The 17,168-nt window shown below is 39.4% G+C and overlaps 1 long non-coding RNA gene across 1 annotated transcript; it reads right to left on the reverse strand.

Annotated features, from left to right (window-relative positions):
* Positions 1-12,636: 12,636 nt before the first annotated feature.
* Positions 12,637-14,025, reverse strand: LOC133545140 (uncharacterized). The gene is made up of 2 exons (XR_009804737.1): positions 13,576-14,025; positions 12,637-13,481 (listed from the first exon to the last, which is right to left on the reverse strand). It is a non-coding gene; the product is annotated as an uncharacterized LOC133545140 (long non-coding RNA).
* Between the last annotated feature and the right edge of the window lie 3,143 nt (positions 14,026-17,168).

Genomic DNA, 17,168 nt, shown 5'->3' on the forward strand with positions numbered 1-17,168 from the left:
GTCATGTGGTCAGATGAAACCAAGATAGAACTTTTTGGTACACCAACAACAGGTATGTCACACCTGAGAGACATGGCACACACCAACAACAGGTATGTCACACCTGAGAGACATGGCACACACCAACAACAGGTATGTCACACCTGAGAGACGTGGCACACACCAACAACAGGTATGTCACACCTGAGACGTGGCACACACCAACAACAGGTATGTCACACCTGAGAGACGTGGCACACACCAACAACAGGTATGTCACACCTGAGAGACGTGGCACACACCAACAACAGGTATGTCACACCTGAGAGACATGGCACACACCAACAACAGGTATGTCACACCTGAGAGACATGGCACACACCAACAACAGGTATGTCACACCTGAGAGACATGGCACACACCAACAACAGGTATGTCACACCTGAGAGACGTGGCACACACCAACAACAGGTATGTCACACCTGAGAGACATGGCACACACCAACAACAGGTATGTCACACCTGAGAGACGTGGCACACACCAACAACAGGTATGTCACACCTGAGAGACGTGGCACACACCAACAACAGGTATGTCACACCTGAGAGACGTGGCACACACCAACAACAGGTATGTCACACCTGAGAGACGTGGCACACACCAACAACAGGTATGTCACACCTGAGAGACGTGGCACACACCAACAACAGGTATGTCACACCTGAGAGACGTGGCACACACCAACAACAGGTATGTCACACCTGAGAGACGTGGCACACACCAACAACAGGTATGTCACACCTGAGAGACATGGCACACACCAACAACAGGTATGTCACACCTGAGAGACGTGGCACACACCAACAACAGGTATGTCACACCTGAGAGACGTGGCACACACCAACAACAGGTATGTCACACCTGAGAGACGTGGCACACACCAACAACAGGTATGTCACACCTGAGAGACGTGGCACACACCAACAACAGGTATGTCACACCTGAGAGACGTGGCACACACCAACAACAGGTATGTCACACCTGAGAGACGTGGCACACACCAACAACAGGTATGTCACACCTGAGAGACATGGCACACACCAACTACTCAACAACAGGTATGTAACATTGGTATATTGATCCAGATCAGGAAGTAGTAGAACCCAAAATGCTCAATGGTTAAGGCTGCTGCCTCTCACACGGTACTACTGGGTTCAAATCCACAAGATCTTGTTTTTTGTTTCATCTCTATCATTGTTAAATGATTGCATTTGTATATTAGTGAAAATCCTGTCTTGATGGAACCCAGGATACCTCAATGGTCAACACTGTGATCTTCAAATATGGGGGTACTGGGTTTGAATCCCAATTGGTTTGATATGTAACTTCAGTTCAAAATTGAGCTCCACCTCAATCATAGTTTACTGGGACAGATGTCACGATTCCATTAATGAATGAGCCAGACTACACTTCCAACAAGACTCAGGATAGCTCAATGGTTAAGACTGCTGCCTCTCATGCAGAACTACTGGGTTCAAATCCATTGTTAGGAGGCGTTAGTTTATTGTTTTGCCTTGATCATAGTTCACTGAGAACATTTGTATATGAGCGAGAACCAAACTTTGTTGGGACCCAGGATAGCTCAATGGTCAACACTGTGGGCTCCTAATACAGGAGTAGTGAGTTCAAATCCCATACATGGAGTCAGTAATTTGGCAGTATGGCGTCAAGACGACATACATTGTGGGCTGCTTCTTCTCCCCCACACAGACTAATGTTATGTGCTACTTCTTTGACTAACATATAGTTGAAAAATTAAGTCAACACTAAAGCTAATAATAATCCAAAATAAAATGTCAAATAGTCAATGATGACACCTCAGGGGTTACCTGTGAGTGTGTGTGTGTGTGTGAGAATGAGTGCGTGTGTGTGTGTGTGTGTGTAGGAGTGTGTGCGAGTGAGTGTAACTCCTGAGGTGGGTGGGAATAGGATAAATAAAGAGCGTTGACCAATGAGCTCTCCTGGGTACAAATAAAATAAAATAGGTTAATTGTAATTGGATAAAAAAAAAGTAAATTAAATTATTATTTTAACATTACATGGGAGAAATGACACGGTTACAATATTTGTCAACTTGCAGCCTCCAGCTGATCTTTTAAATTACACATCGGCCCAAGCAGGAGTCGAACCCCACACTCTTCAACCTGAGTCAACAGTCTTAACCACTGGGCTATCCTGGGTCTTGATGACACAATTTTTTTTCATACACAAATGTAATCGAGGACTGTGGCCCAGTAAAGTTTGATGAGGTAGAACAAAAGACACACAACCAGAGTGAGATTTGAACCCAGTACTTTTCATTCCAAGTCAGATGTCTTAACCCCTGGTCTATCCTGGGTCTTGTGAAGAGAAGATTGTGTTCTATACACAAATGTAATCGAGGACTCCTGGCTCAGTAAAGTATGACAAGCTTAAACAAAATTTTGTCAACATGAGTGGGATTCGAACCCAGTACCTGTCATTCAGAGTCAGCAGTCTTAACCACTGGGCTATCCTGGGTCTTGATGAGATATTTTTTTTTTCATTTACAAATGTAATCGAGGACTGATGGCCCAGTAAAGTTTGATGAGGTAGAACAAAATACAGTTAACCTGAGTGGGACTTGAGCCCAGTACTTTTCATTCCGAGTCAGATGTCTTAACCCCTGGTCTATCCTGGGTCTTGTGAAGAGCAGATTGTGTTCTATACACAAATGTAATCGAGGACTCCTGGCTCAGTAAAGTATGACAAGCTTAAACAAAATTTTGTCAACATGAGTGGGATTTGAACCCAGTACCTGTCTTTCAGAGTCAGCAGTCTTAACCACTGAGCTATCCTGGGTCTTGATGAGATATATTTTTTTTCATACACAAATGTAATCGAGGACTGATGGCCCAGTAAAGTTTGATGAGGTAGAACAAAATACAGTCAACCTGAGTGTGACTTGAACCCAGTACTTTTCATTCCGAGTCAGATGTCTTAACCCCTGGTCTATCCTGGGTCTTGTGAAGTGAAGATTGTGTTCTATACACAAATGTAATCGAGGACTCCTGGCTCAGTAAAGTATGACAAGCTTAAACTAAATTTTGTCAACATGAGTGGGATTCGAACCCAGTACCTGTCATTCAGAGTCAGCAGTCTTAACCACCGAGCTATCCCTGGTCCTGTGAAGAATGGATTTCTTTCCATACACAAATGTTATCTACGACCCCTGACTCACTGGAGTAAGATGAGGTGGAAAAAATACTGCTGACCGGAGTGGGGTTTGAACTGTGTACAGTTTGTTCTCATGCAACAGTCTTAACCACTGGGCTACTTTCAGTCTTGTACAGGTAGGATTTTAGTCCATACACAAATGTAATCGATGACTCCCGGCCTTCGTAAAGTATGATGAGGTAAAAAAAAAAAAATACTATCAACCAGAGTGAGGTTTGAACTCAGCACTTTTCATTCAAAGTTAGCAGACTCAACCCCTAGTCTACCCTGGGTCTTGTGACAATAAGATTGTGTTCCATACATAAATGTAATCGAGGACTCCTGGCTCTGTAAAGTATAATGAGGTTGGGAATGGGTGAAAAAAATAGAAGATTAAAATAAAATAAAATAAAATATACTAAAATAAAAATGGTCTAAACCTGGGCCCTGGAGAAGGGGTCCAGACTGAGGCCAAGGGAAAAAACAACAACAACTCATAGCCATAGTACACATCCCTCTCACATGTGTGTAAGAAGTAAACATCAAAGAAGACAAAGGACATGAAAGACATTAAAGCAGCGGATACAAGCAGACACTTCTACATCCAGCTATGAATAACAACTAAAAGAAACATAGACACTGTGGTGGTCTCTGCGCTGTTCCACGCCATCGTCCACTGGGGTGAAGGGAGCGTGGCCAGAAACAGGAGCAGACCCAACAAAGCAACCAAGAGAACTGACTCCACTCTAAGCCGCCAACCAACTCTCGGCCAGTGTCCAGTCCGCATGGATGAGCGAGGATACGTCCAAGGAGACTGAGGTGTACGACACCTGCTCACCCAGCCAAGACACCGCCAAGCCTCTCCGTCCCAGCGCTCAGAGCTTGCTCCGCAGACCTGTCCCTTCATCCGCATCTCCTCCAGTCCCTCCAAAGCGACTCCGGTGTGGCAGACACCCAGCAGCTGGTCTCCATGGTCAAAAGGCTCCCGGGAGGAAGATCCAGAAGTCCACAAAAAGCACCACAGAGGTCACGAAAGTGCCACCCCTTGTCACACAGTCTCAAAGGGTCCCGGACCAAAAGGCAAAAAAATATAATAAGACATGAAAACAAGAGGGAAACACAAAAGGATGACACAAGAGCACGGAGCTCCTGCCAACAGCAGCCACTACAGCAGCGCCATCTTGGGGAAAAAAATAGATTTCTTTCCATACACAAGTGTTATCTATGCAGTGATTTCCCCCCCAGAAAATGTGTTAGTCGTCACCATCACGTCTCCATCTCATCTTTGCCTGGGGGGGGGGCAATAGACTACAGACTGTGGTGAAGTAGGCCGGCTACGTCGCATGAAGAAACTTTGAATTTTGGGTTGTGTTTTCCGCTCCATATATACGATATATATCTCAATAGATTTTAGGTTCAAAGAACTATGAAGTTGTTGCAGGTATGACCACATGGTGGCGATAGTTTCAAAGAACTATGAAGTTGTTGCAGGTATGACCACATGGTGGCGATAGTTTCAAAGAACTATGAAGTTGTTGCAGGTATGACCACATGGTGGCGATAGTTTCAAAGAACTATGAAGTTGTTGCAGGTATGACCACATGGTGGCGATAGAGTGCAGTGGGCGAACTGCAGATGGGAACTACTTCAACATGAGAGGAATAAACATCAAACATGTTGTGGACTCAATTGATGACTTGTTTATTGCTGCAGACAAGCTGGCAGGTATGACAACAACAGGTATGTCACACCTGAGAGACATGGCACACACCAACAACAGGTATGTCACACCTGAGAAACATGGCACACACCAACAACAGGTATGTCACACCTGAGAGACATGGCACACACCAACAACAGGTATGTCACACCTGAGAGACATGGCACACACCAACAACAGGTATGTCACACCTGAGAGACATGGCACACACCAACAACGGGTATGTCACACCTGAGAGACATGGCACACACCAACTACTCAACAACAGGTATGTAACATTGGTATATTGATCCAGATCATGTAGCAACATAACCCAAATAGCTCAATGGTTAAGACTGCTGCCTCTCACACGGTACTACTGGGTTCAAATCCACAAGATGGGAGGTCTTGTTTTTTGTTTCATCTCTATCATTGTTAAATGATTGCATTTGTATATGAGTGAAAATCATGTCTTGATGGAACCCAGGATACCTCAATGGTCAACACTGTGAGCTTCAAATATGGGGGTACTGGGTTTGAATCCCAATTGGTTTGATATGTAACTTCAGTTCAAAATTGAGCTCCACCTCAATCGTAGTTTACTGGAACAGATGTCACGATTCCATTAATGAATGAGCCAGACTACACTTCCAGCAAGACTCAGGATAGCTCAATGGTTAACACTGCTGCCTCTCATGCAGAACTACTGGGTTCAAATCCATTGTTAGGAGGCGTTAGTTTATTGTTTTGCCTTGATCATAGTTCACTGATTACATTTGTATATGAGTGAAAAACAATACTGAGTGTGACCTGTGATAGCTCAATGGTTAACACTGCTGCCTCACACGCAGTACTACTGGGTTCAAATCCACATCCGGGAAGTTCTTGTTCTTTGTTTTGCCTGATCATAGTTCACTGAGAACATTTGTATATGAGCGAAAACCAAACTTTGTTGGGACCCAGGATAGCTCAATGGTCAACACTATGGGCTCCTAATACAGGAGTAGTGAGTTCAAATCCCATACATGGAGTCAGTAATTTGGCAGTATGGCGTCAAGACGACATACATTGTGGGCTGCTTCTTCTCCCCCACACAGACTAATGTTATGTGCTGCTTCTTTGACTAACATATAGTTGAAAAATTAAGTCAACACTAAAGCTAATAATAATCCAAAATAAATTGTCAAATAGTCAATGATGACACCTCAGGGGTTACCTGTGTGTGTGTGAGAATGAGTGCGCGTGTGTGTGTGTGTGCGAGTGAGTGTAACTCCTGAGGTGGGTGGGAATAGGATAAATAAAGAGCGTTGACCAATGAGCTCTCCTGGGTACAAATAAAATAATATAGGTTAATTGTAATTGGATAAAAAAAAAGTAAATAAAATTATTATTTTAACATTACATGGGAGAAATGACACAGTTACAATATTTGTCAACTTGCAGCCTCCAGCTGATCTTTTAAATTACACATCGACCCAGGCAGGAGTCGAACCCCACACTCTTCAACCAGAGTCAGCAGTCTCAACCACTGGGCTATCCTGGGTCTTGATGAGACAATTTTTTTTCATACACAAATGTAATCGAGGACTGATGGCCCAGTAAAGTTTGATGAGGTAGAACAAAATACAGTCAACCTGAGTGGGACTTGAACCCAGTACTTTTCATTCCGAGTCAGATGTCTTAACCCCTGGTCTATCCTGGGTCTTGTGGAGAGAAGATTGAGTTCTATACACAAATGTAATCGAGGACTCCTGGCTCAGTAAAGTATGACAAGCTTAAACTAAATTTTGTCAACATAAGTGGGATTCGAACCCAGTACCTGTCATTCAGAGTCAGCAGTCTTAACCACTGGGCTATCCTGGGTCTTGATGAGACAATTTATTTCATATACAAATGTAATCGAGGACTGATGGCCCAGTAAAGTTTGATGAGGTAGAACAAAATACAGTCAACCTGAGTGGGATTTGAACCCAGTACCTTTCATTCCGAGTCAGATGTCTTAACCCCTGGTCTATCCTGGGTCTTGTGAAGACAAGATTGTGTTCTATACACAAATGTAATCGAGGACTCCTGGCTCAGTAAAGTATGACAAGCTTAAACAATATTTTGTCAACATGAGTGGGATTCGAACCCAGTACCTGTCATTCAGAGTCAGCAGTCTTAACCACTGGGCTATCCTGGGTCTTGATGAGACAATTTATTTTCATACACAAATGTAATCGAGGACTGTGGCCCAGTAAAGTTTGATGAGGTAGAACAAAATACAGTCAACCTGAGTGGGACTTCAACCCAGTACTTTTCATTCCGAGTCAGATGTCTTAACCCCTGGTCTATCCTGGGTCTCTTGAAGAGAAGATTGTGTTCTATACACAAATGTAATCGAGGACTCCTGGCTCAGTAAAGTATGACAAGCTTAAACAAAATTTTGTCCACATGAGTGGGATTCGAACCCAGTACCTGTCATTCAGAGTCAGCGGTCTTAACCACTGGGTTATCCTGGGTCTTGATGAGATATTTTTTTTTTCATACACAAATGTAATCGAGGACTGATGGCCCAGTAAAGTTTGATGAGGTAGAACAAAATGCAGTCAACCTGAGTGGGACTTGAACCCAGTACTTTCCATTCCGAGTCAGATGTCTTAACACCTGGTCTATCCTGGGTCTCGTGAAGAGGAGATTGTGTTCTATACACAAATGTAATCGAGGACTCCTGGCTCAGTAAAGTATGACAAGCTTAAACTAAATTTTGTCAACATAAGTGGGATTCGAACCCAGTACCTGTCATTCAGAGTCAGCAGTCTTAACCACTGGGCTATCCTGGGTCTTGATGAGACAATTTATTTCATATACAAATGTAATCGAGGACTGATGGCCCAGTAAAGTTTGATGAGGTAGAACAAAATACAGTCAACCTGAGTGGGATTTGAACCCAGTACCTTTCATTCCGAGTCAGATGTCTTAACCCCTGGTCTATCCTGGGTCTTGTGAAGACAAGATTGTGTTCTATACACAAATGTAATCGAGGACTCCTGGCTCAGTAAAGTATGACAAGCTTAAACAATATTTTGTCAACATGAGTGGGATTCGAACCCAGTACCTGTCATTCAGAGTCAGCAGTCTTAACCACTGGGCTATCCTGGGTCTTGATGAGACAATTTATTTTCATACACAAATGTAATCGAGGACTGTGGCCCAGTAAAGTTTGATGAGGTAGAACAAAATACAGTCAACCTGAGTGGGACTTCAACCCAGTACTTTTCATTCCGAGTCAGATGTCTTAACCCCTGGTCTATCCTGGGTCTCTTGAAGAGAAGATTGTGTTCTATACACAAATGTAATCGAGGACTCCTGGCTCAGTAAAGTATGACAAGCTTAAACAAAATTTTGTCCACATGAGTGGGATTCGAACCCAGTACCTGTCATTCAGAGTCAGCGGTCTTAACCACTGGGTTATCCTGGGTCTTGATGAGATATTTTTTTTTTCATACACAAATGTAATCGAGGACTGATGGCCCAGTAAAGTTTGATGAGGTAGAACAAAATGCAGTCAACCTGAGTGGGACTTGAACCCAGTACTTTCCATTCCGAGTCAGATGTCTTAACACCTGGTCTATCCTGGGTCTCGTGAAGAGGAGATTGTGTTCTATACACAAATGTAATCGAGGACTCCTGGCTCAGTAAAGTATGACAAGCTTAAACTAAATTTTGTCAACATGAGTGGGATTCGAACCCAGTACCTGTCATTCAGAGTCAGCAGTCTTAAACACTGGGCTATCCCTGGTCCTGTGAAGAGAGGATTTCTTTCCATACACAAATGTTATCTACGACCCCTGACTCACTGGAGTAAGATGAGGTGGAAAAAATACTGCTGACCGGAGTGGGGTTTGGACTCTGTACAGTTTGTTCTCATGCAACAGTCTTAACCACTGGGCTACTTTCAGTCTTGTAAAGGTAGGATTTTAGTCCATACACAAATGTAATCGACGACTCCCGGCCTTAGTAAAGTATGATGAGGTAAAAAAAAAATACTATCAACCAGAGTGAGGTTTGAACTCAGCACGTTTCATTCAAAGTCAGCAGACTCAAACCCTAGTCTACCCTGGGTCTTGTGACAATAAGATTGTGTTCCATACATTAATGTAATCGAGGACTCCTGGCTCTGTAAAGTATAATGAGGTTGGGAATGGGTGAAAAAAATAGAATATTAATATAAAATAAAATATACTAAAAAAAAAATGGTCTAAACCTGGGCCCTGAAGAAGGGGGGTCCAGACTGAGGCCAAGGGGAAAAACAACAACAACTCATAGCCATAGTACACATCCCTCTCACATGTGTGTAAGAGTTAAACATCAAAGAAGACAAAGGACATGAAAGACATTAAAGCAGCGGATACAAGCAGACACTTCTACATCCAGCTATGAATAACAACTAAAAGAAACATAGACACTGTGGTGGTCTCTGCGCTGTTCCACACCATCGTCCACTGGGGTGGAGGGAGCGTGGCCACAGCAAAAATGTGCTTGCTCATCTGTTGCTTAATCTCGTATCTTGAGAACATTTTGAGCTTCTCATATCTGTCTCATTTTGTGATCAATTGCTTCTGCTTTATTGCTCCTAAGGGACCCTTAGGAGCAATAAAGAAGCTAAAAAGAGACAAGACGTCACTGAGACAAAGGAGGTTGATTTGAGACAAACCTTTGAGCAATATTTGAGAAGTGGGATACACTGACGAGAGCTCCATTGTTCTCAATCATGTCTCATTTATTTGGAAGGATGATCAAAAGAGAAAGAAATGAGATGTGTGAGCAATAAAAGAGATCTTATGTATGTCTTTTTCATGTCTTGATTATTTCTCTTCAATTTATTATCATATCTCAAATTTGAGAATCATGAGAACAAATTGAGAGTGCAATTTAAATATTCATCTGACTTCATTAGAAATAGCACTAAACAAATACTCAAATATTGAAAGGTGTATCACTTTATTTGGCTACACAAAAATACAAAATATAATTTAAAAATAGATGAAATAACAAAATGTAAATGTAGTAAATTAGTACATACATCATGTACATATTGTCATTTACAATACTTAAAACAACATAGAAAACAATATACAGAAAAGAAAACAAATACAAAAATAAATGAATTTGACCTGAAGTACTCACTTTGTTATTGTGAAAAAGTCAGGTGTAGTTTTTTGAACTCCTTGTTGAGCAAAGCAGGTACCTTAGTTCAAAAAACACTTGACTTCATCTCAGTAAGAAGGTGAGTAAATGACAACATTTCCATTTTTGAAATATTCCAAGCAAAAACTGAAATACATTTATAAAATTGTAACCGTGCTGTCTGGAACTGGTCTACATACCAAAAAATAATCACACATTGAAAAGCAGGGATTCTTAACATTTTTAACCTTGGGGCACGACCAACTTTTCCACCACAGAGGGGTCTCAGAATGTTCCACTACAGAGGGGTCTGGGGCCAAATGAAATATAAACACTGAATGAGTCCTTCTACACTAAAGTGGATTACAAGCGAGTACCATTGCGGCCCATATGGACGGACCACAGCTAAGAAACAGATATTTATTGGCGGCTTCCAAGGGGTACTCGCAGCCAAACAGTGGGCCCCAGCCCTAGGATTAAGAAACACTGTTGTAAACAATAGAACAGCCTCCTGCCATAACAATAGAACATTTGCTACACAAATGATCATTGAAACATGTTGAAATTGGTTACAAAAGCTACTAATATACCTGATTATGTAAGCAGTAACGTACTGCGTCATTTTTTGGGGGATTTGGAAACAACTTTGAACTGTAAAAGGATATTAGCCGCTAGCTTGTTAGTGAGGTTGCATCACTGCCAAATTTGCTTGGCACAGCACAGCTCAATATGCATTATCACAGTATAACCTGGTACTAAAAGCTACATCATAGGGCCATTTTTGACAACATATACTGCGCAAACCTAGACCAAAATATTGAACATCCTACCATAGAATGAACTTGACAGGTACAAGGGCCTACTTCAAACCCTCTCTGGCCTGACTTTTGTTTACCAAAGCTTTCTTGAGCTTGACCTCCTCAATATCGTCCCAATCAGGAAGGGTACTGCATCTCAGGACATACGCTGCAAGGCAAGAACATAATCATCAGCCATTCGTCATTTTGCCACATCAGTTTCTACAGCTATCAATCAATCAATGTTTATTTATATAGCCCCAAATCACCAATGTCTCAAAGGACTGCACAAATCATTACGACTACAACATCCTCGGAAGAACCCACAAAAGGGCAAGGAAAACTCACACCCAGTGGGCAGGGAGAATTCACATCCAGTGGGACGCCAGTGACAATGCTGACTATGAGAAACCTTGGAGAGGACCGAAAGCAATGGATGTGGAGCGGGTCTAACATGATACTGTGAAAGTTCAATCCATAGTGGCTCCAACACAGCCGCGAGAGTTCAGTTCAAGCAGATCCAAGACAGCAGCGAGAGTCCCGTCCACAGGAAACCATCTCAAGCGGATCAGCAGCGTAGAGATGTCCCCAACCGATACAGGCGAGCGGTCCATCCTGGGTCTCGACTCTGGACAGCCAGTACTTCATCCATGGTCATCGGACCGGACCCCCTGTGGAGGGGGGGACATAGGAGAAAGAAAAGAAGCGGCAGATCAACTGGTCTAAAAAGGAGGTCTATTTAAAGGCTAGAGTATACAGATGAGTTTTAAGGTGAGACTTAAATGCTTCTACTGTATCAAATCTATGCAATGCAATAACAATAATAATGCAAATCAAATGTAATGCTTTTTAATGCCATTTTGTTGCCACTTCAAAAAATGTAATGCCCATGTGCGACTGCATTTAGTTGTTTTTTTTACATCATCAAAAGCTTCCAATGATCTGTATACACACAGTTGCAAGCATTAGACAAGTAAATGAGTTGAAAAGTTGACATGAACTGTTACTATCTAGTGTATTAGAATTGGATTACAAAGCTGTTTCATTGGAGAATGTATTTTTATTGATTTATTTTTGTGGAGTAGCATCTGGTGTTTTGACTGTGTGCGTGGCCGTAGACAATCGCTCATTAAAAGGTTCGACTATCCAAAATATTAAAGGAGAACTGCACTTAAAGCCTCTAAACAAACATCCCATTCTGCATCAGATGATCAATATAATATACCCATTAGCCATTTATTTAGTTGTGTCTGTTTGAAACATGCTGTAAGTATATTTATATATATATTCTCTGAAATGATGACTTATAACAGCCACAAAGCATTTTTAATCAGGATACAATTTGTTTTCAAATAGTTCAAAGGTTTTATGGAAAAATAAATGAACATCATACTAGGATTGCAAATGATGCATGTGTTTGGAAATGGATGATGGATTTAAACATTTGAGAAAAATACAGAATAATATTGGTAAAAATGCCAATCAAATGCATTTGAAAAAAGCTATAGCAATGAAACATATTGCATTTCTTGTATTTACACCCTCTCTGTTGTTTCAAATGTTTACAGTAAACAGCAAGTATGTATCAAGTGTCCGGCTGCTGAAGGAACTTGTATTCATTTATTGTGGGAATGTCAGAGAATGAAATAGTTGTGGTCTGCTGTGAAAATGGCCTCTTTTGTCCATCCTAGGCTAGCGTAGATCACTTGAGGGAATTGCGTCACAACAGTTGCTAATGTTAGGCAAGTTAGCTCATATGTGTTGAAGTGGAGATGATTGAAATAAACGACTCCGTGTCGGCTCAGCTTCTCCATTATCCTGACATGGTGTCACAGTTAAGGACTACACGCCTACAGTGACCAAAGAATGGAAAAGTTGATGTTTCATTTTGCTTGATTGAAGCAGTGCTTTTGTCGTGTTCCCACCTTACAATACCTCTTGTATGCAGTTCAAAAAAGAAACGACTGTAACCTTCTTAAGTTCATTTTCCTTTACCGTTTGACATATTGACTGTCCGCCATGTCCTACAATCATATTCCCTTTTTTAAATGCCTCATTTAATGCTTTTTTATTGCCCTTTAAAGCCTTCATTTACGCAAAACCATTAATACACACAACCACACTTCAAGTTGATGGACATCAGACTATATTGCTCATCATAACGCTAGTTTGGAGTGGATAACAAATTGTAATGATGTAACATTCAGTTATGCTTCCAGTCTGCTGTAATCGAAAAGGGATCAACATTTCTCATATTGAACTTCTATTTCATTATTGTGACCCAATTTTGGCCTGAAAACACCCTCTGTTTGGGAAAACTTACTAAGGATTCCTTCCACTTTTTTCCGCTTTGGTGTTCCTGCAGGTTTGTTTCCAGGGCGTCAAAAAGGGACAGCATTTTGACACGTAGAAAAAAGAGGTCCAAATAAAGGCCTACATTTGGGCTCTGCAGCATGTCTCATGGCAGCAAGGCGGAACAATGATATGAATACGCCGCTCTCAGGAAAGAGCTCTTGCTGGCCCGATTGTTGAGGAGGGCCGTCGCTGTATTTGTCTCCAACCAAGTCGCAGAGAGTTTGAAGTACTCTGACTTGGACCGGATCTGAAAGGGAAAAAAGAGCACAAACAATAGCAGAAGGAGAAAATGTGTTCAAAGTTGAAGTCAACAAAACAATGACATCATGAATGCTACTTACCTATTTTCAAGAGGACTTCTTCAATTCCTTCTTTTTCTGCCCACATTTTTTCCATCACATGGCGTCCATGATTTTTCTGCCTGTGGTTGATAACAGATAGTGTCCTCAATAGATGGGTTGCCTGCATCTCTCCTGTCTGGTGCCAGGAAAGCTGCCTTTTTATTCTCAGGTGGATTCAGGTAGCAAGCTATTGTGTACGCCGGGTGAAGGACCATAGGTGTGGACATTTGGTGATGGGCCAGCGGTGTGGGGATGGGAGGGGTGTACAGCCTCCATAGAGTGATCAAACTTGGCTGCTGAGGCCATTGGTTGATGGGCAGGATGCATGGTCTTCGTAGGGAAATGGACCTTTGATGTGGAGACCATATGGCAGGGGTGTCCAAACTTTTTCCACTGAAAAATCAAAGCAAGCGGGGGCCATTTTCATATTTTTGATTTGAAAAACCAATACAATATATGTATCAAAAATATACATTTAGGCCTCCACTCAGTTAGGGTTTTGGTCAAAAAAATATATTAAAAATGTGTCATTATTCAGTATTATTAGTATTGTTTTCATTATTATTCATGTTTTAAATCTCTAGATCAACATTAGGGAAAAAATGGAAAAAACAGAAAATATGCAATATTTCATCCAATAACTTTTTGAGGTGGAATATTTGAGATGATATAATAATTGAAGCCTTCATTTTGGATTTTGATTCATTATTATTTTTGGAGCAATGACACTTCAAAACAAATCACACTAAAATAATTGGGGATCGAAAAGTGTCCTACTCATTAAGTGTTAAAAAAAAAAATCATACATTTTTTTACTGTCGATGCATCAGTGCTGTCGGGTCTCCCACTAATTATCATTCAGATTAACCAGGAATTGAGATATTGCACAGGCAGCCCATGCATACTGTGCCCTCTGGGCAACAGTAGCAATGAAATGCCCAGTCACCTGGGAGTCTGGCCGCATAGTCGTTATAGCTGTTCAACCAACCTTTTTAAGTTACGGTTGGGTAGTTAACATGGGCGCCGATTGCATCGAACCTTGATAGCAGTTCAGCAAACCATTTTAAGTTACAGTTTTAACAAGTACCAAACGTTGAAACCGTGAGTCAGGATGGTGTGTGGAAAAGCTAAATGGCCGTGTCAGTCTCCCTGATAATAAAATTGTGAAAGCAAACTTTTTGATGAATGCTCTATTAAAATGTGACATTCAATATTGGTTTTACCACCGACTGATGATTTTGATATGCTGCCCAGACAGTTAAGTAGACCGTCAATGTTCTATTAATAGCAAAACCCTTGGACTCTGAAAGTTGTAACATGTTGAAAAGAGTAGTAGCTGCAAAGAAGGCTTTGTAGAAGAAAGAATTTTGGAAAATCCTGGACTTTCCAAAATGGTGTAATAGGTTAAAAAATGTGGAAACATTGTATTGTTGTACCTTTATTTGTAGTTATTCTCCTTTTTTTTTTAAACATTTAAATGTAAATGAGGCCATTCCTGAAGGAATTGTGTACGAATGCTCCAATGCTGGGAGACTGACACAGGCATTTTGCTTTTACACACACCATTCTGACCCACGGTTTCAACACTTGGTACTTCTTAAAACCGTAACTTAAAAGGGTTGGCTAAACAGCTACCAAGGTACGAGGCAATTGGCGCCCATGTTAACTACCCAACCGTAACTTAAAAAGGTTGGTTGAACAGCTATAAGGACTACGCAGCCAGTCTGCGGCCGGGCAGACCCTCGCATGCTGTTGCCCGGAGGGCACAGCATGCGAGGGGCTGCCCGGCGTTGCCCGGAGGGCACGCCGGGCAGACCTTCGCATGCTGTTGCCCGGGCTCCTTGTGTTTTCTTTCTACTTACTAAATATATCATTTCTGTTCACTGATGTCAACGGCAACATTTGATGATCATTTGAAAAATCAAAAATCCTGCGGTATAGGCATCTTTGGCAGGAGGTGTCTTCTGCCAAGGCATTTACTCTCCTGAAGGAATAAATAAAGTAGTATCTAATCTAAATTTATTGATGTCTTGGACAATTTTTCAATCGGTGGAGAATTGTTGAAGTAATAACATGTTGAAATGACAAATTGTAATACGGAATTTCGGGATATTTATATACTAAACATGTATTTATATACCAAACATGTATTTAATATTCATACACTAAACATGTATTTAATATTCATACACTAAACATGTATTTAATATTCATACACTAAACATGTATTTAATATTTATACAATAAACATGTATTTAATATTCACACACTAAACCTGTATTAAATATTCATTTACTAAACATGTATTTAATATTCATAAACTAAACATGTATTTAATATTCACACACTAAACCTGTATTTAATATTTATATACTAAACATGTATTTAATATTCATACACTAAACATGTATTTAATATTTATACACTAAACATGTATTTAATATTTATACACTAAACATGTATTTAATATTTATAAACTAAACATGTATTTAATATTCATACACTAAACATGTCTTTAATATTCATATACTAAACATGTATTTAATATTTATATACTAAACATGTATTTAATAATCATATACTAAACACGTATTTAATATTCATATACTAATCATATTTTTTAATATTAATACAGTAAACGTGTATTTAATACTTATATACTAAACATGTATTTAATAATCATATACTAAACACATATTTAACATTTATACACTAAACATGTATTTAATATTCATACACTAAACATGAATTTAATATTTATACACTAAACATGTATTTAATATTAATACACTAAACATGTATTTAATATTAATACAAAAACATGTATTTAATTTTAATAAACTAAACATATATTTAATATAAATAGATTAAACATGTATTTAATATTTATACACTAAACATGTGTTTAATATTAATACAGTAAACATGTATTAAATATTTATACACTAAACATGTATTTAATATTAATACACTAAACATGTATTTAATATTAATACAAAAACATGTATTTAATTTTAATAAACTAAACATATATTTAATATAAATACATTAAACATGTATTTAATATTTATACACTAAACATGTATTTAATATTAATACAAAAACATGTATTTAATTTTAATAAACTAAACATATATTTAATATAAATACATTAAACATATATTTAATATTCATACACTAAACATGTATTTAATATTAATACACTAAACATGTATTTAATATTTATACACTAAACATGTATTTAATATTAATACAGTAAACATGTATTAAATATTTATACACTAAACATGTATTTAATATTAATACACTAAACATGTATTTAATATTAATACAAAAACATGTATTTAATTTTAATAAACTAAACATATATTTAATATTAATACACTAAACATGTATTTAATATTCATACACTAAACCTGTATTTAATATTCATTCACTAAACATGTATTTAATATTCATACACTAAACATGTATTTAATATTTATACACTAAACATGTATTTAATATTAATACACTAAACATGTATTTAATATTCATACACTAAACATGTATTTTATATTAATACAAAAACATGTATTTAATTTTAATAAACT

This window comes from Nerophis ophidion, linkage group LG28, assembly GCF_033978795.1.
Source record: "Nerophis ophidion isolate RoL-2023_Sa linkage group LG28, RoL_Noph_v1.0, whole genome shotgun sequence".
NCBI classification, from domain to species: domain Eukaryota; kingdom Metazoa; phylum Chordata; class Actinopteri; order Syngnathiformes; family Syngnathidae; genus Nerophis; species Nerophis ophidion.